Consider the following 25,918-nt stretch of genomic DNA (forward strand, 5'->3'; position numbering starts at 1 on the left):
TATATGAGTACACTGTAGCTGTCTTCAGACACACCAGGAGAGAGCATCAGATCCCATTATAGATGGTTGTGAGCCACCATGTGGTTGCTGGGAATTGAACTCAGGACCTCTGGGAGAGCAATCAGTGCTCTTAACTGCTGAGCCATCTCACTAGTCCCTCTTTTCTTTTAAATAAAATGTTACCTATTAAACAAACCCTTTGGATACTCCACACCACCTTTGATACTATCTTTCCATCTTCTTTTGTGGTTATCACTCCTTTGAATTTGGAGTTTATTACCATACACATAATTTTACACTTGGCAGTATATGTCTTCCTCATGGTTTGAGGATATAGCTCAGTGCTAGAATGTTTGCTTAGAATTTGCAAGATCTTCTGTCCAACCCCCTGTACCATCAAACAAACAAGTAGACACATATATGTTTCCACACTGTTGCATGACTTTTCCTGAAGAGATGAGAACACGTGTCTGTCTGTCTATACCAGATGGGGCACTGGCAAGAGACATACATAGAAGCAATTCCAGGATTACTGGGGTTACAGGCACATGGGTGAAGGGTTGTTAATAGTAGCATGGCTGAGAGGTTCTTATGGAAACAGGAGAAAGGTTACTTACAGAGATATGAGAGATGCGGAGGCAGCAGAACCATAGGAAGGCCCATCAGAATTGGCAAGGACCCACAGAAGCTGCATTCCTGGATTTCCCTGCCCAATTTATAGGTCGAAGGGACTCTGCACTCCTCCAACGGTTGTTTATTGCTTTTATAACTTTGGAGATGGGGCTTTGTGACTCTTGTGATTTTTCTGAATTTCCCAAGTCTTGTAAGTTTCATGAAGTCTTGAGTGTATCAGTTACTTTCATGCTGTAATAAAGCACCACACCAAGGTGACTCAGAAGGAAGACTTTATCTGAGCTTAAGGTTCCAGGGGATCAGAGTCTGTCCTGGTGGGAGACATGGCAGATAAGAGACCCCATTTTCAACCTCAGACGAGAGAGAGAGAGAGAGAGAGAGAGAGAGAGAGAGAGAGAGAGAATGGGAGAAACAGGCAGAGACAGAGATAGGGAGAGAATGGTGTGCGCATGTGCATGTGTGTTCTGATTGTTAATCTACTTTGGTCATAAGCATGCAGTTAATGTATTGAGTTTCTGGCCTGACCTTTCATTTGTTCACGGAGCCTCTTGTTCAACAGAACTCCCTCTTCTTCTTTCTTAAAGCTAAATCAATCGTCTTTGTTTTTCTGGGCAAGTTAGGACTTACAAAATGCAGATACCAGAGATACAGGAGGCTGTATTAGGGAAGAGCTTTCTGGAAGGAATCTAAACGGCAGTCAATCTGGGTGCAAAAGCTCCTTTGAGGAGAGTTGGGAATTGCATGACTGTAGGCAATTTTTAAAGCTATTTTATTCGATTCTATTATTTTTAACCTTCCTTCTAACCTTATTCCACCCTAAACTCTTCCAACCCCCTAAAACAAGGCAGGGGAGAAAGAAGGTTAGAGGGAAAAGGGGGTTGTAAAACTCTTTAGGGAATTCATTGCTGATTAGGGGCATCGAGTTCCCTGGGGCAAGTCCAACTTCATTGTCAGAATATCCAGCAGTCTAGCATCCTAGCAATTCAGCAACCCAGCAATAGCAAACACAGCAGCAGGAACCAGCAGCCACAGGGACTATCACCATCATCATCATCATCATCATCATCATCATCATCATCATGATCATCATCATCATCAGCAGCAGCAGCAGCAGCAGCCACAGGGACCAGCAGCAGCAGCCACAGGGACCACCACCAGCAGCAGCAGCAGCAGCCGCCGCAGGGAGCAGCAGGCCCTCTTAGGTGCTTGCATTTATATGCTCTCAGAAGTCCCAAGAATCCCAAACATAAACTACCTGCATCTGGCAACAATCATGCCCCTCCTAGAGCATGAGAAAATCATAGTTAGTGGCTGTGGACAAACTGGAGCAGCCCCATATCCTACACCTGGAATTAAAACAAAAACATGGTCACATAACACAACTGGGTTTTTAAAGAAACCAAAACTCTGGCTACAGATGACCTCAGACTCTAGGGGTCTGTCAGAGGTTTGTGGGTATACGAGGTGGTTGCTTGAAATGCAAGTGATTCCAGATTCTTCATTCAAATTGGTATGAAACTCTGTGTAATTACAATAAGACAATGGAAAGATCCTGGAACTCTGAGTCCAACCAAGCCACAAGTCCCTGCATCTAGAGTCAGCACTCCCGATCCTTGTACCTCAGTATGTTTCTATAAGTTCTCCCTCCTTTCACATTGTCTGGACAAATTTGGGGGTACCAGATATTTCTGGACCTTAATACCACCTGTCTGGATAGTGTCATGTCAACTTGACACAAGCTAAAGTCATCTGAGAGGAGAGGGCCTCAATTAAGAAAATGTTCCCATAAGATGGGTGTCTGCATACATTTTTTGCAACTTACTTTTACTAAGGGTTCAACCTCTCCTCTAGCCCACCACCCAGCAAAGGTAGTGGGAGAGAAATGTTATTAGGATGTGGGGAAAGTGGACTTATTTAGCAATAGTTCTTTAGGGTCAAGCTTGATCTTCTCTGTCAGCAGTTCAAATACAACTCAACAGCTGCAAACCAGTCCTGTAGGTAGGCAGATGCCACACAAGAACCAGCAGCTGTAGTTCAATCCTAGAGGAAACACGAGGCCATGTGAACTGCTGAAGAAATGTCACTAGCAGTTCTTGGGTGAGTTTCTCTCAATGGTAGCATTAATTACAAGTTGAACTCAACAATGCGAGGTAAGGTGAACCAATACATGCATGTTGGAATATGGAGGTGGAGCAAACCAAACCAATGTTCCATGCTCATCTTCCACTGGCTATGGGGCCATGTTTATACTGCTTCATCAAATATCCTTTCACACGCGTGCTATATCAAAACATCCTCCCACCTATGTCTGCTTCAAGAAAACAGTCTTTCACTTGTTTGCTTTTTTTTTTTTAGCAAGACATCCTTTCACTTGTGTGCCCCAGCAAAACATCATTTGACATAACAACTTTCCAAAGAAACTAGAAGTTTCCACTTCAAATGGTTTTATAGTCAAGTCTATAAGACATTTTTTTCCAATTAGTGATTGATGGGGCAGGGTCCAGCCCATTGTGGGTGATGCAACCCTGGGCTGTGCTTCTAGGTTCTATAAGAAAGCATGCTGAGCAAGCCTCGAGGAGTAAATTTTCTGTGTCATCTCCTGTCTTCAGATTCCTGCCGTTTGAGTTCCTGTCCTGACGTGCTTTGATGATGAACAGTACTGTGGAAATGTAAGTCAAATAAATCCTTTCCTCCCTAGGTTGTTTTGGTCATGGTGTTTCATTGAAGCAATGGAAACCCTAAGATAGCACACTACTAAAATCTACTCGTAAGGAATCCAGCTTTCTTTGGAGATTTTACACAGTTTTCCTCTTGTGTGCTTGAATTGAGAGTCAATTATTCCCTGAGCTCCTCACTCAGTTAGTAGTAACTGTAAGTGTGTATTAGTTACTGTTCTCATTGCAGTGACTCACTGTTTAAGAATACGGTCTGTCAGGGAGAGCCCGGTGGCAGGAATGGGGTGTGACTGGTCACATTTTGCGTCCACAATCAGGAAAGGAGAAGCAGATTGGAAGTGAGGTTAGGGTTTTCAGCTACCCACCTTTTCTAGTAAATCCCCATCTTCTAAAAATTTCACAACATTCCAAAGCAGGGCCACCACCTGGGGACCAAGAATTCAACCCCTGGAGCTTATAAGGGACTTCTGACATTGAGCCCACAATGGTGTGCAACATCTCCCACAGCTTGGAGTTCTCAGAAACAAGGGTGTGTGTTATACTTTTCTGCTTCTGTCCTTTGAGGAACAGAAACTACTCTTATGCTAAGTTGCACCACTCTGGTTTGGTGCCGATGTCAGGGGCTGGGGGTCTTTTCTCTGTGAAGCAGATGGTTTCCTTTTAATCTTCCGCACCACAATTGATCCACCTCTCTCTTTGTGCCCACGTGTCTCTCATCTCAGGGCTGTTTTGGAGAGTGTTTTCTGGTAGTTGAGCTCATCAGCAGGTCTTGGTGCATTTCTATCTTGAAGAGAAGCATCTAGTCATAATGCCAGCAGAAGCCTCTAATTTCAGGGATGTCGACTCACACAATAGCATAATTAAGAGAGGTTTGTCCTTGGGAAAGATTCACAGAAAGGGTTTATAATTGCAAGGACACAGAGTCTGAAGGCGTCTTGACTCATGATAATCTCTAAGGCTTCTTTATCAATTCATGGCCAGGTGACATTACTCTCAAGTGGTAGGCAATTGGCTTGTTGGGGCTCTCTGGCATCTTGTGACTGCATATAACCTCAGTGGGGTGAGGCGAAGCACCACTGGCCAGAGATGGATCATGTTTATTTCCCCGCAGCACAGGCGTAGACATTGGTAATAACATGGCATTCTTGGAAGTAGCCTCAGGATAGTGAATCTGAGACCCTGGGTTATTTTCCTAGTAGGAGTTATATTAGATTCGTGGTGGTTGCTTTTCAAGGACAGAGCACAGAGTAGAATTAGTGTGGCCCTGTGAAGCCTGGGAGTGATTGTTTTGCTTTGAGAGAAGATACATCACGGGCGATAGAGACCCTGCTTTGTGGCAAGAGAGGAGCAGAGATTGGCTGGTTAGACCTGGGGAGGAGGTGACAGGGAAGCCTGCTCCATACTTCTCTCCACTCAGAACACCCGATGTGTGGAGCTTGCGTGGGATTTCTCTGAGGCCTGTTGGGAGCTTGCTTACTCTTGATTTCACAATAGCATAATTTCAAAATAGGGCTCCCTACCTGGAAGAAGTTACCAGGGCCAGCGAGTCCTGTATTTTAAGATGCTTAAGTATAGATGTCCTTCAGTGACTGACAATTGTCTGAGAGTCCCTGGATGTATTTCTGTTAATTCATTTTCAAAAGATTTGGGCGAGGTGCTGCTGAGTGGGCAGTTGGTTTGCTGTAGCAAGTGTATGTATGTTTGTGGCACTCAATTAAACATTTTCAAAAAATAATTTTTTTAAATGTGTATGTGTGTTCTGCCCACATGTATATCTGTGTACCACACATGTGCCTGGTTCCCACAGTGGTCAGAAGAGGGCATCAAATCTCCCAAGACTGGAGATATAAATTCTTGTGAGGTGGATGCTGAGATTCAAACCTGGGTCCTCTGGAAGAGCAGCAAGTGCTCTTAAACACTTAGTCATCTCTGCAGCCCCTTTGTGGTCACAGAGCAATGGAGTGACCACAAAGTCTTAGCAAACCTGCCAGCATTAGCATCAACACTATTCACTGGTCTATGGGATGCTTTCAGATCAACTGATTTAATAATGCCCATGCTTTGTTCTGTCAAACAAATCTGTCTGTATTCTACAGATGTGCATTTGCTTAGCCACTAAAACAGTGAATGGAAAGTGCTAGATACACAGGAAAGAGCAAGTCCAACATGGGTCCCGCCCTTAAGGGCTTGCTGAAGCCTGGTGATGGTTATGGAAAGGATGGTGAGCTGTGGGTGCCAATTGGTAAGCAAACCTTGGTTCTTGCTTGCCTCCCAAGCGTCCAACTCTCTTGAGAATATCTCCTGGCATGACTTCTATTTCTAAGGCCTCTAATTCCTTCCCAAGTAGCTCTTCCCTGCCTCTAGGCTTCTCCTAGGGTTGACGTTAACTCTGTGTGTTTGAGGTCACACCAACAATAGCAGCATCATAATTGCTGCAGCTCCAAATGTGTGTGTTGGCCTTTAATTGTTGCCTCAAAGGGCAGTGTGAACAGAACCCTAGAAGGGTAATGGTGGCCTGTTCTTAAGAGTATCCATGCCCAGACGGAGGCCACTTGGGAGCCAAGCTCCACTTCCATGTCCCATCTACTGCCTTGTAGCTCAGAAAGAGAAGGTAAACATGTACTTTTCAGATGCTACAGGCTGGACCAGGAGGCCCCACATTTCTCTTATGATTTTTGAACAGAGGTTCCTCTTGGAGCTGACCTTCCTCTGCAGGAATCTGCTCTGGAGCTGTAAGGAGGGCATCGGGATGTCTGGGTCACCTTTGGATCAGAGACTAACACCATGGATGTTCCCTGAGCCTGTGGCCCAGGCCAGCAGATGTGTGCTGGGTAGAAAACAGAGCAGAGGCCACTTCTGGAGTCTTGGAATTGCTGTCACAAGAGTAAAGTACACTTGCTGAGGACTTTTTGTACTGTGCAGCATGCCAAAGTGATATGCAAAGAATTCCATTTCTTAAATTATAGGTATAAACACTCATTTATATTAAATATATTTTTTTCTTCCTGTATTATCACTCAACAATCCACATAGATGTATGAGAGCAAATGCTGGGACCATACATGTATTTCTGGGGTTTTTTGATATGATTTTTCTGAGACAGTATGGTGGAATCTATTAGTCAGGGTTCCTTAGAGGGACAGACCAATAGGGTACATAATGATATGTATAATTATATTTCAATACATCAATACATAAAATCAATATGTTGTATATCATATATCAATGTATCTCAATAGATTCATAATATAGTTAATTATGGAGTTGACACCATCCAGATTTCCCAGAATTCAATTCTGTTTTCACACTGCTTGAATCATGAGTTGAGGGCTCACTCCCACAATCCTGTTCTCACCCCGCCCATATTTTAGATCTCACTCTACATTCCAGGCCTTTTCATCTGTGCTTCTTACTGACCAGCTACGAATAGGGATTGCTACAAACCCATGGACTTCAGGGAAACACCCACAAGTTTATTGTAGCTATGTTGTAGGGAACAGAGTTGGAAACCTGTGTGGGACAAGGTACGTGGGGCGCCCATGGCTTCAGTTAGGTGGAAGCCATCCTTCTGAGAGTCTATGAAGGTTTCATTACATAGACATTACTGATTAAATTACTAGACTTTCTTCACAGCCTGGAGGTTGGCAGTGGAACAAGGCTGGAAGACCCTTTAGCCCTGCCTTGGTATTCAGGTAGCCAGCCCCTTTATCTGCCTCAGGACTGCCAGCCACCAGCTATTCATTAGCATACAAAAAGACATGTGTTACTTTGGATATTTTAAGGATTTTAGTAGTTGTATGCCAGGAAACCAGAAGACCAAATATGCATTTCATACTATCACACCATTAAATCCCCAAATCCTTTGATGTGGGTGTCTCTTGTTAGTGCCATTTTATAGAAAAGGACCTTGAAACTCATATAGAGTAAGCTACCTGCTCTGGGCACAGTAACCCTTGCCTGATTGCCTGCCACCTGACTGGAGTCTGGTCTGTGTTCACAGCCAGTTCCTCCTGCCACTGACTGTGTGACTCACCCTGCAGCCTTCTTTCTCCCCAGCTTTCCTCAAGCTCCATGAATGTCAAGCTTGATTTAGTTGAGAGATGTGCTAATCAGTTTTCTGCCGTTATAACAAATTCTCAACTTAGAATAAAGGTACATTTGGCTTTATGTTTCTAGAGGCTTTAGTCTGGGATGAGATGAAGTAGTTACTTTAGGCCTCTGGTTGGTGTGCTGGGTAGCAACAATGAGAATTAGGGTTGAGCAAGCCTCTTCCTCATCACCAGCCTGGAAGCGAGAACTTAAGGGCTCACAGTCACTTTTAAGACATTCAGCCAGTGACCCCAGATCTCTGGCTATTTCCTGTCTCCCAAAGGTTCTATCACTTCCACAAGGCATCACAGTAGAGATCAAGCCTTTGAAACATGAATCTCTTTAGGACACTCATTCAAACCACACTAGATGGGAATGGAGGAGTTTTCTCTGATTTCCACAGCCAGTGGGGATTGCCGGTGTTATCAGCCAGGAAAATGGCCCCAAACCACCCATCCTATAGCAACACACTGAGCTTTGCTTTCTACCCGGTCCATCCATCAGATCAGGAACAAGCATGGGTATTAGCAGTTCCTCTCCTGTGTCCCTGGTGAATCCCTGGTGTCCCCAAGTAACCAGAAGCTCTTCTCTCTTTAAGTCCTGCTAGGCACAATGGGTCCATCACCCGACCAGCAGACTTTGTTTCAGTCTCTCGATGGCACAAGACTCTGTCTTAACCTTGATGCTTGGAGAAGGATCTTCCTGGATGTTTTCCCCTTAAAAGAAAACAAAACCAAACCAAAAATAGTTGCTAATGTTTTCTTTATTTTTGGAATGATTTCATTTTATATTTATGTTGATGTGTATCTCAGTGTGTATTTGTGCATGTGTGTGTCAGAGCCCGTGGAGGCCAGAAGAGGGAGTTGGATCCCATGGAGCTGGGGGGTTGCAGGTAGTTGTAAGTTACTCAACATGGTTGATAGGAACTGAACTTGGATCCTCTGGAAGACCAGCAAACTCTCTTGACTCTTGAGCTATCTCCTTAGCCCCATGTCTATTTTTCCCCCCATAGTTCTTTTGGAAGTCAAAGATGTTTCCTGCTCTTTCATCCATTGGCTAGACTTCTGCTTAGACCTTTACAGACCTTTCTGAAATCAAGGAGAGCACCTGCTGGGAGACCAGAGCCAATGGACTAACAGACATCAATAGTAGCTTGATTGGGCTTTGTGATTTGGGCCAAAGATTCGGGCTCTGCTTCTGAGTCCCTCTCCTTAGATACTAAATTGCCCCCTCTCCTACATGGCCCTTTAATAGCATTCCAGCATGTCTTGCATCCGTGACCCACAGATTTTACCAGCTGATTCTATCACAAGGTCCCAATTTCTTTGCAAGAAGTGATGGTCCCCTGGGGAAGTGTGATTTTAATCATCCCTTAGCAATTCATCAGATGTCTTGGTTTGGGATGAGGTGGACTGGGAGGAAGAAAGCCTGCTACAACAAATGTCTACCTCTCTTAGTCAGGCCTGTAGCCTGATTTTTTTCCCTGGACTTTGCACTCTTTGAACTTGTAAGATGGCTGTCTTCAACTGAGATTTTGCCTCTCTAGCATTTAGTATTAGTTGGAGACATTTTTGGTGTTGCAGCTAGGGGTATCTAGTAGGGTGTATGTGGCTAAAAGCTGTATCCTCTTTCTGCAGGTTTTACTGTGGGAGATTAATAAGACCTATTCAGGGATGAGGAATTAGCAATGCCTTCCCCTACCCATGAGCATATAGCAGGTAGAGAAGCCAGGACATAACTCAGTATCCTATAACACAAAGAGTTACCTGGCCCCAAATTTCAGTGGTACTGGGGTGGAGGGAAGGTCCCCCAAGTTCAAGGTGCAGAATTTGTCCTTGAGGTTGTGGCCAGCATGAACCCCAATTCCTTGAATGTAAAGTACTTATGAAAACCTTTTACGGCATAGGGAGGGATCCTTGAAACATGAAGGGAAGCTTAGTGGGTGAGCTGTGTGGTTGTTGTTGAGACAAGCTTCCAATCATAGTAGGGTAGCCCAAGGGGCATGGCTGGCTATGTGCCCTGGGGAATGCTATGCTAAGTGGGGGAGCTCCTTTGGCTTCTCCATCATGACTTGGATAATCTCACCTGGCATTTTCTGGGACCTGGCTCATATTGGTCATATTAGTTATATTTTTCCTGCTGTGATAAAGCATCATGACCAAGAGAACTTTCTTTCTTTCTTTGTCTCTTTCTCTCTTTCCTTCCTTTTTTTTTGACTTTTTTCTTTTATTGGATACTTTTTAATTTACATTTCAAATGTTATCCCCTTTCTTGGTTTCCTCTCCAGAAACCAGCTATCTGCCCCTGCTTCTATGAGGGTGCTCCCCGACCCACCCACCCCACTCCCTCCTACCTGCCCGCCCTGACATTCCTCTACACTGGGGCATCAAGTCTTGAAAGGACCAAGGGCCTCTCCTCCCGACAAGGCCATCTTCTGCTACGTATGTGGATGGAGCCATGGGTCCATCCCTGTATACAAGAGCAACTTTTGAATGGGAGTATATTTTTTTGGCTTATGGTTTCAGAGGGGTTAGAGTCTATCCTGGTGGAAAAGCAAGGCATCATGGAACCGGGATGTCAGCAGGGACAGAAGGCTGAGAATTCACATAGCAGCAACAAGCACAAACAGAACAAACTGGCTATAAGGCTACTTTCAAAGCCTGCTCACAGTGATTTACTTCCCCCAACAAGGCTACACCTCTTAAAATTATCTAAACAGTGTCACTACCTGGGACCAAGTGTTCCGATGCTTGAGCCTCGGGGTGGGTGGCATTTCTTCTTCAAATCACCATGTAGACCATCTGTAGAACTTCAGGGTGATGGGACACAGCGATTCAGATGCACATCCAAGGCCTCTTCTTCTTTTCTCCACAACCCCCATACTTTATGCCATCTTTCTTAGGCCTGCCCAATACCATAGTGCCCATGTCTGCCAAGGCTTCCTCCGTTTGAGATTTGAGAGCAAGACAAAAAGGCCCTGCCCCTGCACCACTGAGAAACACCTGCAACCACCATGCTTCAGGGTTAGGGACAGAAAGGCCCATCTTCTCTTCTGTGGAGGGGAAGTGAAGATGGTCTCCTCCACACGATGAGGCAGAAGAGAATTTCTAAGTAGTAAAACCTACCTGGTCCTAAAACCAAGTTCTCATTGATCACCATCAATGAAGGTGCAGCAGGATCCATGCTTGGCATAAAAACAAAACAAAACAAAATACAACAACAACAACAACAACAACAACAATAAACAGCCATGAATGGGGATCACCAAGAGCCATGTCCTTCTCTGCACAGTGGAGGTTCAAAGGTGACTTGCCACATGGGGTAGGCATCAGACTGGGCATAGATGGCAAATGTGACTTGTAGACTGCTGGGAGTTGACCTCAACCCACATGTGTGTGGGAAACATTAGGAATGAAGCCTAATACATCCCAGCACACCTAATAGCTTCTATGGTAAGGAAGGCTCTTACATTCAGGCCCCAACTCTCCACTTGATTGCCTGCTAGGAAGAAGTGTAGCACTTGATAAATCAGTTCACATCCATTATTTCACGAGCGCCTCTCTCTCTCTCTCTCTCTCTCTCTCTCTCTCTCTCTGTGTGTGTGTGTGTGTGTGTGTGTGTGTGTGTGTGTGTGTGTTGGGGGGCTGGGATCTCCCTTTTCCTGATTTACCAATAATGAGACTAGGGTTCAAGAGGTTAAGTGAGTTGCTCAAGGTCACAGCCTACTACCCTACTACAGAGAGGACATTAGAGCCCATGTCTTTCCATTCCAAATGCCTCAGAGAGGCTGCTCTATTAGGAGGCTGGTGAGTGACATTCTCTGCTTCAGCTCTGTTGTTTCTGGAAAATTTGTGGAGACTCTGCTCTAGGCACCTTTCCTTCTTTTGCACCTGGCTTCTTTGTGTGCAGCATCCACTCATCTGCTGACTACTTTCCCTGACTTCTCCCTTGTCCCTCTTTCTAGCCCCTTAATCCCTTAGGTCCCACACTAGTGTAGCTGGTTTCCAGCCTGGCATCCTAGTTGGTTTGACCCACCTGATCCATGCATCCGTCTTCTAGGGTTTGGGCTGCAAGCAGATTTACACAGAGGCAGAGGCTCTGGCTGGGGTCTGGATGCTCTCTAAGTTTGAGAATGCAGTTGCTTGTTCTCCGGAGTTCACTCATATTCTCCGAGTGGCTGGGTCTCAGTTTTTCTCCATGCAGAATGGCTGGTACCAATCCATATCACCTCAGCTTGCACATTCATTCTGTCAAAATCATGGCTAAAAACTAAAACTGAACTCAACCCCAACAGTGACGTGGTCTGTCTATCTGCACATGAGCAGCTTCGGGACCCCTGAAGTTACAGCTCATTATCTGGGTATGTTCTTGGTGATTTCCCATTAGACCGATATGGCTAAGTTATGCTCTCTTTTCTCTTTGGTCCCAAGGGCCTTTCTCCCTCCCTCCTGGTCCTAGAAATGCTTCTGGCCTGGACCTGCCTCTATCATCCCAGCTGCAGGCTTGTTTCCAAGGGACTAACATGACTCTCTGAAGAGCTGTTGAGCCATGTAAAGGGAAGGCCTGCACAAGGGGCAAAGGTGTGTGTATGTATGTGCATGTGTACCATGCATAGGGGAGGGTATGACTTTACCTGCTGATGCAAAGCCAAAGGCCCAAGTATCTTTGCATATCCATATATACGGTATATATGTTCACATATATGTACGAGTTCTGTATATGTACATTGGCTCTGACCCTCTGTCTTCTTGTTGTCTATCTCAGATCATTTTCAGGCAACTTTCTTTTTCTCTTTAAGACAGTTAGTTTGACTTGCACTTTCTTTTTTTTTTTTTTTTTTTTTTGGTTCTTTTTTTCGGAGCTGGGGACTGAACCCAGGGCCTTGTGCTTCCTAGGTAAGCGCTCTACCACTGAGCTAAATCCCCAGCCCCGACTTGCACTTTCTATGATGACCCTGGCAGTTGGAGATAAAGAAGTAGGAAAGACAGGGATAACTTTTGTGCTTTGTCCCATCCTCCCATCCTGTTGCCAAAGGCCAGACCCTGGAACCCAAATTCTCCCAACAAGGCCCTTGCATTCCTTTATATTGTTATCTCCCTGTGTGTCTCTTTTGTTTTTCTCCCTGCAGACCCAGGCAGTTATGATGGAAGGCTGCTACAGTCAGAATGCTTGAATGATCCAGAGAATGAGACAGGAGATCTACTGCAGGCTATGCCAGCTGAGCAAGTTCTGTCACCTCCTCCCATTGCCTTTCAAGGTAAATCTGAGCCAGTCTGATGCTGAAGGAAAGAGATGCTTGAGACACATGTGGGGCTGTGTACTGCATTCCGGCCTTGGAGATAGTGATCTAAGCAAGAGGCAGTTTCTTTTCTGCCTCATGAAGCACATGACCTTATGGCATGGTGGCATAGATGTGTTAATGTGGGGGAGTGAGACACAGGAGGACAAGAGGGCAAGGATCAAAGTCCATGGGATGCTTTGGAAAGGCCAGGGATGGCCTGAAGGCTGCTGTCTGGGCTGCAGTGTGCTCTGGGACTAACAGCTCCACAGTCTGGATAGGAGGAGGGGCAGGGCTTGACTTCAACCTCCCCTTGGAGACATCGAAGGACAGTCCCAAAGATCTTCAAAGAATTTCAGGGCTAATACAAATGTAACCAAGGGAGGAACCAGCATGGTGGCAGGGGTGGAGGCTGTGTGGGTATCCTTTTGGGAGAGCAACAGTAACAGTGATAAGTCAGTGGAGGGGGAGGGGGTCTGCAGGCCTCGCTGGCATCAGTGTGTCCACTTGTTACAGGAACTCCCTTACCATTGTCTTGAAAAGTAAATGAGATGATTTGAACCTTAAAAATGAATTAAATGGCAATGCCATGTGTATTTTCAGTTCACTGTCATTTCTGACAATGTCATGTGTAATTTTAGTTCATTGTCAAGCAGAAGGGAGAGGGGCAGGGCTGGGGCAGGCCTGAGGGAGGCAAGAAGTAAGATTCCAGATGTAGCATTCCAGGTATCTCCCATCCATCCTCAAATCTATTCTGATCCCTCCCTCCACCATGGCCAGGGGAAGACCTGCCAATTCTAAGAACCTCTGCTGCTACTTCTTGAGTGTCTGTCACCTCATCCAGCAGGTCCTGGAGGCAAGAGCTGGCCTTCATTCATGAGGGAGAGTTGGATGGATATTTTTTGCTGACCAGTGGATTTTAATGTCCTCTGTTAGACCTTCTGATTTGATTGTTTGTTTTTACAGCCCCTGCCCCACGATGATCGGATTGGCCTGTTCTGAACATAGTGGTTCCTCAGACCCACAAGATCAACACCACTTACCAACTTGCTAGAAATATGGATTCCCACACCCAACTCAGGCTTGTAGGACCAGGAATCTGAGGGTGTAATTCAGATGTCAGATTTATGAGGACTTTAGCCTGGGCTGACTATTGACAAGGGCAAGGGTACCTTTGTTGACTGACTTGGAACAATTTACCTACACAGTAAAATAAATTTTTTTGATTCTGCTTTTTCCTTTTCACTTGTTTTGGGAGTTTCTCTCATCTCTTCCTCCTGTCCCAAGATAGGACTTGAAACTACTGGATGACTAGATGATGTGATCTCCAAACTTAACCTGCGCTGGAAACATCTCTAGTGCATCTTTAACAAAGACCAGATGGCAACAAGTATTTGAAAAGGGGCTGAGGGGCAATGGATTAAAGAATGGAAGTGCAATCGGTAGAAATTGTCTTCATCATCGTGACAGAGGTCGACTTGAGGACAAGACCCAGAGTTGGTGAGGATGTGAGGGAGAAGGACCTGTTGACTCAGCTGGGATTGTGAACTACCTTATGTGTTTTTGGAAGGCAATCTGACAAATTTAGTGCTACTTATTTAATTACTTTAGATGTACCATTTAGAATACCTTAACAGGTAGATTAGTGCTATCATGAAGGGAGTGGGTTAGCTATCTCTTGAACGGATGTCTAGCAAAAGGATATGGTCTCTTTTTATCTCTTATTCTGACACTCCATTTTACTTTCCTGCTTTCTGCCATGGGATGATGCCAGGTGAGAGCTTTTTCACCCTAAACATCTTCGACTCCAGAAAAGGTTTCTGTTCTTTATAGTAGAATTCGGCAGACTAAGATGTCAGCTCTGATAGTTATGAATTTATTGAACTGAGTTTGCATGTGTCTTACGATCCTTGTTTCTGGAAATGAATGCTCGAGAGAGTCCTGGAAAGAATCTCTCACCATGGGTGAAGGGGCGTGTGGGTGAGTGCATTGTGTGTGGTGGGAAGGGTTAGATAGGAGATAGAAAAACAGACCCATTTTGCTGGTTGCTCACTACAGGATCCGGTGCAGTGTTAGAATCAGCTAGCCAGGTATGAGAACAACAAGATAGCGGTGACTGATAAAACAAAATATAGAGTAGTATTCATATGACAATACCATTTATGAACATCTAATACATTCAGAATGATCCTCCATGTCTGAAAAGGGTATATATATTCTTAAAGAATGCTATGAACAGATGCCTATGAGAAGATGAACTTGTATGATGTTACTGTTAATTTTAAATGTCAACCTGCTACAACATAGAATCATCTGGGATAAGAGTCTGAGTGAGGAATTATCTAGATCAGTTTAGCCTACAGGTAGTCTTAGGGGAGAATGTTTTAATTTTTAATTGACTTAATAAGACCCAGCCAATTGTGGGTGGTACCATTCCCTAGGCAGGGACTCCTGAATTGTATAAATGAAGAGGGAGAGTCAGTTTTCTTCAGTAACGAAATGAGACCACTGAAGGGCTGCCCATGCCCCAGTAGATGGTTCTGCACCCATGCATATACTGGCAACACTGAGTAAACTCTGTGGGTTGAAAAACAGAAAGAAGAAAAGAATATGTGGAACTGGGAGGGAGTAATGGTGAGAAGGTAGAGGAAGAATCAGAGGGAAGGGAATGGGGGCAAATTTGATCAGAACATATTATATGGTGTATGAAATCATGAATAAAGGAAAAAATTTGAGAAAAGAGTGAAGAATACTAGCTTCAACCCAAAAACAGAAGGAGCAAACAGGTGGCGTTTTTCTCCGTTCTCTGGATGTGATGGCTTGAGTTCCTCCCTTCAGTGATGGACTTTTAACCTGGAGCTGTAAGCCAAATAACCTTTTCTCCCCTACATTGCCTTTTGTCAGGCTGTTTCATTACAGCAACGGCAATGAAACTGGAACAGATGGAGTGGGGACAGGGGTGAAGGGGAAATAACAGGATACACAAGGAGTCTTCTGCAGATTAGAAGCAGTCTGACAAAGTGTTGTACACAGAAAAAGCTCAATGGCCTTGGCTCAGTGGGGATCTGGTCAAAAGTAAGAAAAGAGAAAGAAGCTGTTATTTCTCTGAAGATGGCTTAAGGCTGGAGAAAGAGCCTAGCGTAAGAAGAGCGAACTGAGCACCCAGAGGGGAGTGTTTGTCTTGAAACTGACTCTGATCTGGAAAATTGGCACAACACAGTTCTGACAGCCGTGCCCCCGTTACAGGGCTACCAGCCTGTCATGGGCATTCACAACCATCTGGTTTTCTTCATTTCTGTTTGTTAACACTCTGGAAGCTGTTCACTACGCTTCGGAGGAGCGCATGCGCATTCAGCTGCAGATCAGACTCCTGAGTGGGCTAGGCTGGTAGACACGCAGGTACTTAGCCTGGTGTCTAGGCTCCCTTTTTGGAAAATAAGTGAGATTTTTTTTTCATACATAGCCCAAAGGAGAGAGAACAGGTTCATTAACTCCTCTGTGTCTTAGTCTCTTCAACCAGTATAATAACAGTGCCACAGGCTTCGACAACAACATTAATTTCTCATAACTCTAGAGCCTAGGAAACCCAAGCTCAGCGGGCCGGTAGATAGAGTGTCTGGTGAGGACTCGCTGTTTGGCTCACAGGCTTCTTGCTGTGTTCAAAAAAGGAGAAGAAAGCAAGCAAGCTCTCTTGGGGGGCGCTCTTGTATGAACATTAATCTCATGGTTGAGGCTCGACTCTTTAGACTTTGTCACCTTCCGAAGACTCCACCCACTGATGTCATCACAACCACTCAATTCTAGCATTTATCAACAGATGCATGTTTGGAGGTTTTATTGGTAGAAGGGACTTGAGGATAAGAATTTCTGGAAACTAGTTCCAAAGGCTTAAAAATCGCATGGTTAAGTGTGGTTATACTAATTCCACTCTTAGAATCAGGTTGGTTTATTTTATTTTATTATTTACTGTCTTAATTGCTTTTCTCTTGATGGTAATAAAATACTGTGGCCAGGAGCAAAGTATGAAGGAATTTATTTTGGCTGAAGTTCCAGGAGTAGGAATCTGTAATGGCAGCAAAGGCGAGGCAGTAGGTGGCTGGAGCACGAAGCTTAGATATCACATCTTGGATATCTATAACATGTTGAAGAACAGCTAATATAAAGAAGAAACAGAGAACTGAAGTGGGCCAAAGCTATGAACTCTCAAAGTCTGCTTCAGTGACTTACTTCCTCCATCAAGGCTCCATCTCCTAAAGGTTTTACAATCTCACCAAACAGCACCACCAACTGGGAACCAATTATTCAAATCCACGAGTCTATGGGGAACACTTCCTATTAAAGCACCATGGTGAGTTTTGTGTCACTATGAGTTTTGGCTCACAGATTCAGAGTGCTAAATCTATAGTTGCTTGGACATTGTGCAATTGAAAAGAAAGTCATAGCAGCAGGAAAGCATGGTAGAGGATGCCTATTCAGAGTGCAAGACTGACAGGAAGCAGAGAGAGACAGGAAGTGGCTAGGGATGATAGACCACTAAGAACCTACTTCCTTAGGAAGTGATCCTCTTCTTCCTCCTCTCAAACTCTTATGAACCTCCTAAAATAGTGTCACCAGGTTGGGACCAAGCATCCAAAATGTGGATCTCAGAATCAAGCCATTAGCAGGCAACAAGACTTTATAAGTAAGTCTTATACACATATCTTTTACATATTTTTCACTTAGTTCTCTCAACCACCAAGGAAGAGATACTATTATTTCCATTCTGGTCAAATCTGAGTCAAGCCTGGGTTGCTCAGGCTCCCTATTGTGCTCTCTCCCCGTGTTCTCCATGAACATAAGCAATGGGAGTGGGGGACACCCCCCCCACCCTATCACCCAGGAATGTATTAGGCTGATGATTAGTTCCATTTGGAGGATTACATGGGTCTTACATGCTGAGTTCGATCTCTAGATGCCTCTGGGAGAGAGGGAACTAAAATGGCATCCCACATCCTGTGAGTCCCACCTTGTCCTTCTTGGAACTTAGTGCTAGCTCTCTATGATGTGTCCTACTTCCTGGGAAATGGAGCAGTTTGGAAGGAAGCAACCCAGAAAACAGAAGTCCATATAGTTCCACCATGCCTATCTCAAGCCTTAGCCTTGGCTCTCAGGCATGGCTCTAGGGAAAAGCTCCAAGGAGGCCATGGTGGTAGAGTAGGTAGGCAGAGGAGTCTTTCAGGTTTCCTTGATTTCTGCCAGGTAGGTTTGTTTGTTTTTGGCTGCTTAGTTCATGTATGGAGTCCTATGGATCCATCAGCCTGCGTGAGGTTTCTGGGTCTTCCCCAGGGGATATTCAGCTCCAAAGCAACCACCTCCAGGTTCCTTTTTTAGCCACCCTACTCTGTAGTGACCCTCTTTTGAAGCCAATACCCACAGGCACCTTGGTTACTTCCACGAGCTGATTTTCTGAAGGGCAGGCTCCATATCCCATTTCCATTCTTTTAACTGTGGTCTGAAAGCTTCTTACAGGGACACCAAACATCTTTGGGGATAAGAAGGCCTCTAAGGGCCCAGGGCTGCCGAGCAGGTACTGCTGGAGCCACCGTTCCTCCTTCTGACCTGAGACCCTTGCTTGGTTGTGAGATACCAGTGAGAAGTTCTGTCTGTGACTCCTGAATCCCTCAAGACAGATGGGAGAGGGAGAGGAGGAAAGATGACCATCATGTTGGGTGATCCAAATTCTAAAACAAGATTCAAAGATCACATGAACACCTCCATGTAAATCATATAAGCTCTGTAGAGCGATTTGTAATGCTACAGGTCTAGATGGAGCACCTTGAGGTGGGAGTCCAAGTCTGCAGCTGTGGGGTAGGTATAGAGAATTCCTGTTCTGTGATGTGTCAGGGTCGGGGCAGGGGACTAGACACTCAACAGGAGCAAGGCCAACTCCTGCTGCTTTCATCTGTTTGCTGCCGCTGTACCTGAGTGTCATAGACTAGGTATCTTTTTAGAAGGGATATAGGAGTTTTATTTTTTTTAAATCTGGAAGTTGGGAAGTCCAAGAGCATGGCACCAGTGTCTGGTGAGGGCCTTCTTGTTGTACTATAACCTGGTGGAGAGTATCACACAGTGAGATAGAGCAAATATGCATGCTCAGGTCTTTCTCATCTTTACATACTTTATACCCCATAGTATGTAAGAATGTATTCCTCCTCCCACCAGTAGGGAAACAGCATGAAAGAGTGAGATTCATAGGAGTCTTGTTTATAGTCTATGGCAGTCCTGTAGGCCTGGAACCATGCAAAGTCCAGCGGAGAAGAACATGGAAGGCACTGGTAGGCAAAGCTAGCAGTTTCTAGATCAAGACAGTCTGGGAGATATATGGTTGCTGGGGCATCAGGATACAGTACTGAATGATGTGGTCAAGTCACAAGTGTAGAGAAAGATAAGGGCACCACAAGGGTCTCAGGGAACTAGTAGTATCTGCCATGCCACCTCCTGCACTCTTCCCACTTTCCATGCATGGTACTCCCTCTGAAATGTACCTTCACATATAACCAGGATAACCTGTGGTACCTCTGTTGTCCTGGAAATTAAGTGACGAGGGACAACATGTCCTTGATGGGGTTTTGGGGACTGGGAGCTCTTGCTTAGAAGGTTTCTTTCTTCTTTCTCTGCCTAATGTCTTAGCTCTCTTGAAGGGCAGCACTGCCATTGGCTTGGGGCGGTGTGGAGACTAAGGCCTCTCTGTGCTCCCTCCTGACAGGGCACAACTGTGAAGGATCTCTTAGGATAGAGCAATGCAACATGGCCAACTTGAGATATTTTCCCTGAAATGTGGGGAAACTTTGCAGGGTCAGGGATATGACTGAGTTAGCCTCTGTCTCCTCAGGGCTCAGCCTAGCTCATAGGAAGGGCTCTAAACCTTGCCCGAAGAATGAATGAAAGCATGTAAACACTTTGTAAATTGCAAAGAATTTACCAAAGTTACTTAATATGCTTCTCCTGAGAGTACGCCTGGGGCGAACGCTTAGCAAAAGAAATGGAGCTAGATTTCAAGGTGAAGGCTAGGCTGGAGCTGGTCCTGTGGGGATGGTTTTCAGGGGAGGAATGGAAGCCAGACCTGTCTGTATCTTCCCTTCTCTCAGGGTTCTGCAATGATGTAGCCTGTGTCAGCAACCTAATCATCTTCTTTTCATGGGAAATTTGCTGTCCCCTCCCTTTAATGCTTTTCCCGACTATAAAATCAATTATTGTAAAACAAACAAGGAAATGTTTCACATGGAATATGAGTGGTTTCTTCCCATCTATCCAGATCTATCCATCCATCCATCCACCCACTGATGCATCCATCCATCATCCATCCATCCATCCATCCATCCATCCATCCATCCATCCATCCATCCATATATATGCCAGATGGCATAGCCACTTTCAGTGTACGCCTTTACAGATATATTTTGGATGCATGCAGCAACTTATTTACTTTATTTATTTATTTGTTTTTCAGAAACACAGCTCGGTAATTTTCTTATATCACCTAGCAACATATCATGGGCATTGTTATTTTTTAAATCTATACCGCATTCGTTTTAATGGCCATTGATGTCCTGGGCTATGCACCACGCATTGCTTATTTAACCAGTCCTCTGCTGATGGGCTCTGGATTGGGCGAGATGGAAATTGCATTTTGAAGGTGTGTGGGGAGGCTGATGGCTGGCTGGAGTAAAGGCTTTCTTAATAGTAGCATTCCAGGTAAGGCGTGAAGCAATATTCTTCTCCTTCCACCTTCCCTTTCTTTCTCCTTGTGCTGCTGTTGTTGAGATGGCGAAAAATGATCCACCCCTGAGTCCCCCAAACCCTTGGTCTCCTTTAGCAAGGGGGTGAAAGGGTACCTCAGCTCCTGAACTCTCTGCACCCACCTTTCTGTCTAGAGCTGTTAGTCTGGCTCCAAGGTCTGCTAGGATTTGGCTGCTTACCTGCTGGGCTCAGACCTTTTGTTTGCTCAGCTTGGGGCCTGGCAGAGGGTCTTGACTCACATTGGGGGCTTAGGGGAGAGCAAACAGTGAGGTGAGGACCAGATGGAGTGAGGAAGGTAGTGGCTCATTGGAGAGAGAATGATTAGAGAAGAGGTCAAGCCATCCCAAGAGATGGCAGCCAAGAGGACAGTGCTGCTGTTTGTCATGGCGTTTGGCATTTGGGAAATTCGATGATGCAAACGAGGCCTCCTGCTCTGGTGCCTATGAATATTCATGAGGAGCTTTTCCCCTAGAGCAGCTGGGAATTCCTCCAGACTCTTTAACCAGCTACTTTTTCCACTGCAGGTCTAGGATGTGGTTCTCCTGTATTCTGGCTTTCTGCTCCCTACCTTCCTCTGTATCCAATTCTTTGGGTATGGCTGAGGTAGAACAAAAGAAGCTAGTCCTGTGGCCCCCAACAGACAGGTTTGGATCTGACCTCTCTGGCCCTATTTACCCCTTTTCTCTTTGGAAACTCATGGCCAAGGTTACCATCAGGAAAGAACCTGAGGCAGACAGTGGAGAAAAGTACAGGACACTGGATGTAATCTTAGGTGTGGTTTAGAACAAGTGGGGGAACAAAGGCTAACAGCATAATTGGCCAGCACATGTCATCTGGTAAGGTAAACCCACTGTAGATGAACCAGGTGACAGCAGAACCAGAGCCTGACAACCTGAGCTCTATGCATCCACACTGCCGGATCAGTTCACTCGCCATGTTCCCAGCATACCCAGGTCTCACTGCACATCTCATCAGCTTGACAGGGTTTGGCATCACACCTCTGGGTAGATCTCTGTGGACATTTCCAGGGAAGTTTATCTAAGGTTGGGACTTACTCTCTGTGTGAATGGCACCGTCCTTACAGGCTGAAATCTTACAGAAAGGGTGGGGAACACCAGCCATCATTGTTCTCTGCCTCCCAACTGGGTATACACTGTACAGGCTGCTTCCTGCCACCACAGCCTTGTTACCTTCCCTGCTATAATGGACTGTACCCTCAAACTGTTTTCTTCATGGAGCCTGCTCTCAGCACCATAGCTGCCTCTTGTCCCTGGACCTTTGGTTCCAAGCCACTCATCGCCATACTTGGTACAGATTCCCTCATCATCTATCTTCATAGAGGGCAGGGCTTCCTAAACTTCAGGTAGGGCTGTCTCTTTTTCATGTATTCAGAATTGTGTGGGCCTGGCTCCTGTGACTGGTTTATGGGGAACACAGGAAAGAAGATAGAAGTGAGGACTGTTTGACTGTGGAAGACAACCAAAGCTGTGGGTGTGGATTGAATTAGAATGAGATGCAGAGCAGAAAGGAGCCCCACAGGTCATGGCTGGGCCATCGGGCTTACACTTTCCTTTAAACACAGCCACTTGACACTTTCTCTCAAGTGAAACCCTATCCAAAGCTTTGCAGATAAAACTACAACAGCAGGTCTGTTTAGGTAGTAGTGACATGAAGAGCCTGGACTCAGCTCTTTAGCCACCATCCCTGAGGATCCTGGAATCAGTTCTTTCGCCACCATCCCTAAGCATGCTCCAGAACTATACTTCTCTTGTGACTCACTGTGCAGATGAAGGGAGGGAGCTCAGGCAGGAATAGGGTTTGCTTGAAGGCATCCAGCCTGGTAGTAGCAAAAGAGTAGAATTAGGGATGATCTGGTTGGGCGTCCCCCAGCTCGTGAGAAGCTCTCAGCACTTAGGGTATCTTTCCTCTCCTCCTCTAGGCTTCTGGGTATTCCATCAGAAACTCTGATGAGAGGTCCCTGGGCACTCAAAGATGAATATTGCCACAGAGGAGGGTGTGGAGAAGAGGTAGGCAGATGAGGTCATCTAGCCTGGAGACCCAAGAGGACCGAGTAGGGATGGCTGAGCTGAGACTGACTTAGTCTTTATTTTTCTACTTCAGCCTGATCAAACCACTGGATGTCTCCCAGTTCCTTAGTTTCCCCATCTAGAAGCAGAACAGAGTTCTTAGCTTTTTCAGCCTAGTGAAGTTGCTGGATGGCAGGTGCTACATGCTTTGTTATTTTGTCTTTTTTTTTTTTTTTTTTTTTTTTGGAGCTGAGGACCGAACCCAGGGCCTTGTGCTTGCTGGGCAAACGCTCTACCACTGAGCTAAATCCCCAACCCTGCCACATGCTTTGTAATCAAGCTATAGGGGTCTAGACAAAACTCCCTGTGGAACAAGAGAGAGATTATGACTATGTTGTATGAGGGGCTTTGCTTCATTTTGAACGAGAACTGTCTAAGACTAACATGAGGGTGGCCTGGAGATGATGTGAGGCAGTGGCCTATGAGTGTGGAAATGGGTGACAACATTAAGAGCCTATAGCACACAGGCCAAGAACATGAGGTGCTTGTGGTTGTGTAAGAATGTGAGTTCTTCCTAGCTCTCTTCAGGCTGATTCCAGGAGGGAGGGATGAATCCATTATAGGTTCTTTAGTTCTCATGGTCAGTAGCTCTGGTCACTCAGCACATTTTCCCTTGGTCTTGTCATGAGAGATCTTCAAGCTGAGGTGTCTAAGTGTCAGGACATGGCATTAAGTGTCATCTACAGCTTTCAAGTGACTGTACCCTTATATGAAGTAATCTTGCCTCTAGAATCTGAACTTCTGAAATTACCTACTTGTGTAGTACTCCAGGCCATTTCTATCCCAGGACCTTAGTTTGTTTATCTGTGAAATGGGAGAGCAGGAGTGATGAAAGGAGTTGGACTTAGTTATTACTAAGGACAGTGTACTTCAACATTTATGTTCCAAGTCTAAGAGTTCTTGTAGAAATCTCCCTCTCCTACCCTGATAGTTTTTCAACTCAATTTTACTCAATTCCAAGCAGCCCTGCTAACACTCTTCTACATTTTGATGAGAGTTTGGTCGGAGCTGATCACAGTCATTGAACTGTTGCTCATACCTTACCATTCAGACTAGTCTTATTTTTCTTATCTGGGAATGTCATATATGTATGCATCTGTTCACTCATTCATCTACCATCCATCTTTCCTGATACCTATCTGCCCACCATCCATCTATCCATCCATCCATCCATCCATCCATCCATCATATATTCACCCACCCACCTACCATCCATCCATCTACCCACCCCACCACCCATCCATCCATAATACATACATACATACATACATACATACATACACACATCTACCCACCTACCTACCCACCCACCCATCCATCCATCCATCCATCCACCCACCAACCACCCCATCATCCATCTATCCGTCCACCCACTCCATCATCCACCCACCCCATCATCCATCCATCCATCCATCCATCCACCATCCATGTTGCTACCCGCTCACCCATCTACTATCTACCTATCCTCCACTATTAGTCATCCATCCATCCACCCACTCACCCATCCACCGACCCACCCATCCACATACCCACCCACCCATCCACCCACCCATCCATCCACCCGCCCACCCATCCGCCCACACATTTACCCATCATCCACCCATCCATCTATCCATCTGTCCATTTATGTATACACACATGCAGTCATCTACTCATCTGCTTCTGCCTACTTATCCTTTTGCTACTTACCCATCACCCACCGTCCATCTTATAAATATATATTTATAGTACTCATTACAAACCAAAAGCTCTGCCTAGAGACATACAGAGATGGGGGAGACGTAGTTTCTCTATCAAGTAACTCACTGGCTGAGCGTAAATGGGCAACGAACAGCAACTATAATACAAAGCACAACAGAGTTCTTAAGTTAGATTTGATTCCTGTTTTCACTACTCACTTCCTAGTTACCTGTGTGCTCTTGTGTGAGTTACTTAATCCCCTCTGAATCCATCTTTCCATTTGTAAAGTGGAGATAAGCACGCGGGGCATTCTGAAGGAAAAACATTTCAGCAAGCATTATTCTTTCTCCTGAAGAAAGGCACAAAGCCACAGCATGGCAACACAGGATAGAAGAACATGCTCAGACTTGGGTGAATTAAAGAAGCTTCCTAGCATGGTAGACATCTGAGAGACGCACACTGAAGGAGAGGATTCCAAGATAGGAGAACAGGGAATTACTACAAACAAGGAGTGTGGCTTGATTATGGAGGTGTGAAGAGCGTGAGTTGGTAGCAGGATGGAGGGAGAGCCAGGTGAAGGGATCATTGCTGCAGGACTAGCCTTTCTGGGGACCCACAGAGGGTTTTGGAGCAGGAAGACTAGGATATGGCTTCCAGGCTCTTTGGACAGAGCTGGAACTTCTTCTAGGGACCATAAAGCAGGATCCGGTGCTGCCACCATCAGTGCCTGCCAGGTCCCCAGTAACATCAGCACCAGCTACACCGACTCTGTTAGTTCCTGCTCATGGTTCAGTTTCAGGGTCCTTAGTAAGAACAGAGCTTAGGCTAAGGATTTCTCCAGCTTTGACACTCACTATTCATGTTTATTCTGTAGTTTCTTTCTTGAGCCCACCCCTTCCTGCTTTCCCTCCCTTCTTCAGGCCTCTCCCCTGCCACCTTCACAATGTCCTGCAGACAGAATGAAGAAGCTGATCTGCTCTTTCTTGCTTGCCAGGGTCTGGAGGGTCAGCACCTCCTTCTGGGTGTGGAGCACGCCAGGGCCACTGTTAATAAACCAATGCCTATGGCAGTGAGCCAGCTCTCTTCTCTCTGGGGCTCTCCACACAGATGTCTATGGACTGAGATGGGTGCCCCTCTCCCTGTCCCACAGAGCCTAGGGTAGAATGGAAAGCATAACAGGCTTGGCTGTACCACAGGGTCTATAGTGACTACCTAGGTGAAACTTGTAAGTGGGCAGTCAAGAGGACAGGGCAGATACTTAGGAAGACAGGGGAATGGACTTCTTGAGAAGTGGGGACGTGTTCTTTTTTAAAGAAGTACATCTGCCTGTCAGTGCCCTGAGCTGGTGCCTGTTGTTGGAAACTTCTGTGAGATTTGGGCAGGGGGATCACTTCAAGGCAGCAATAGATACATAAACTGACCTCTCTTTTATCCCTCATCTGGGTAGAACTTTAGAAAGCAGAGGCTGGCTGGGCACTTGGACTGACCTCTGCATTCACAAGGAAGAATTTCAGGGGGACCCCAGGCTATAGGACAGAGTCCAGGTAAGGAACAGAAGACTTACGGCTCTCATCTTGTTCCCAACCCTAGAGAACTGGTTCTAACTGGGTCAGGATGATTCCAGAAAGGCTATGCTCTACAGGGAGTGTGGAGTCTCTTGCTGGCTCCTTGCTTTCTAGAAGGGTCACCTTGACTAG

General features: G+C 45.5%; 1 long non-coding RNA gene across 3 annotated transcripts in view; it reads left to right on the top strand.

Moving 5' to 3' along the window:
- Positions 1–25,918, top strand: part of LOC148001030 (uncharacterized) — a 50,884-nt gene that overhangs the window by 16,238 nt on the left and 8,728 nt on the right. The window contains exons 1-5 of one of the 3 annotated variants that reach the window (XR_015638915.1): positions 542–1,835; positions 3,243–3,302; positions 11,828–11,977; positions 12,526–12,654; positions 13,642–13,920. This is a non-coding gene — a long non-coding RNA (uncharacterized LOC148001030). Of the gene's footprint in view, positions 1,836–3,242; positions 3,303–11,827; positions 11,978–12,525; positions 12,655–13,641; positions 14,176–25,918 lie in introns of those variants that run through there. The other 2 variants (XR_015638913.1, XR_015638914.1) reach the window with 2 other exon arrangements.

This window comes from Rattus norvegicus, chromosome 15, assembly GCF_021556685.1.
Source record: "Rattus norvegicus strain SHRSP/BbbUtx chromosome 15, alternate assembly SHRSP_T2T, whole genome shotgun sequence".
NCBI lineage: Eukaryota > Metazoa > Chordata > Mammalia > Rodentia > Muridae > Rattus > Rattus norvegicus.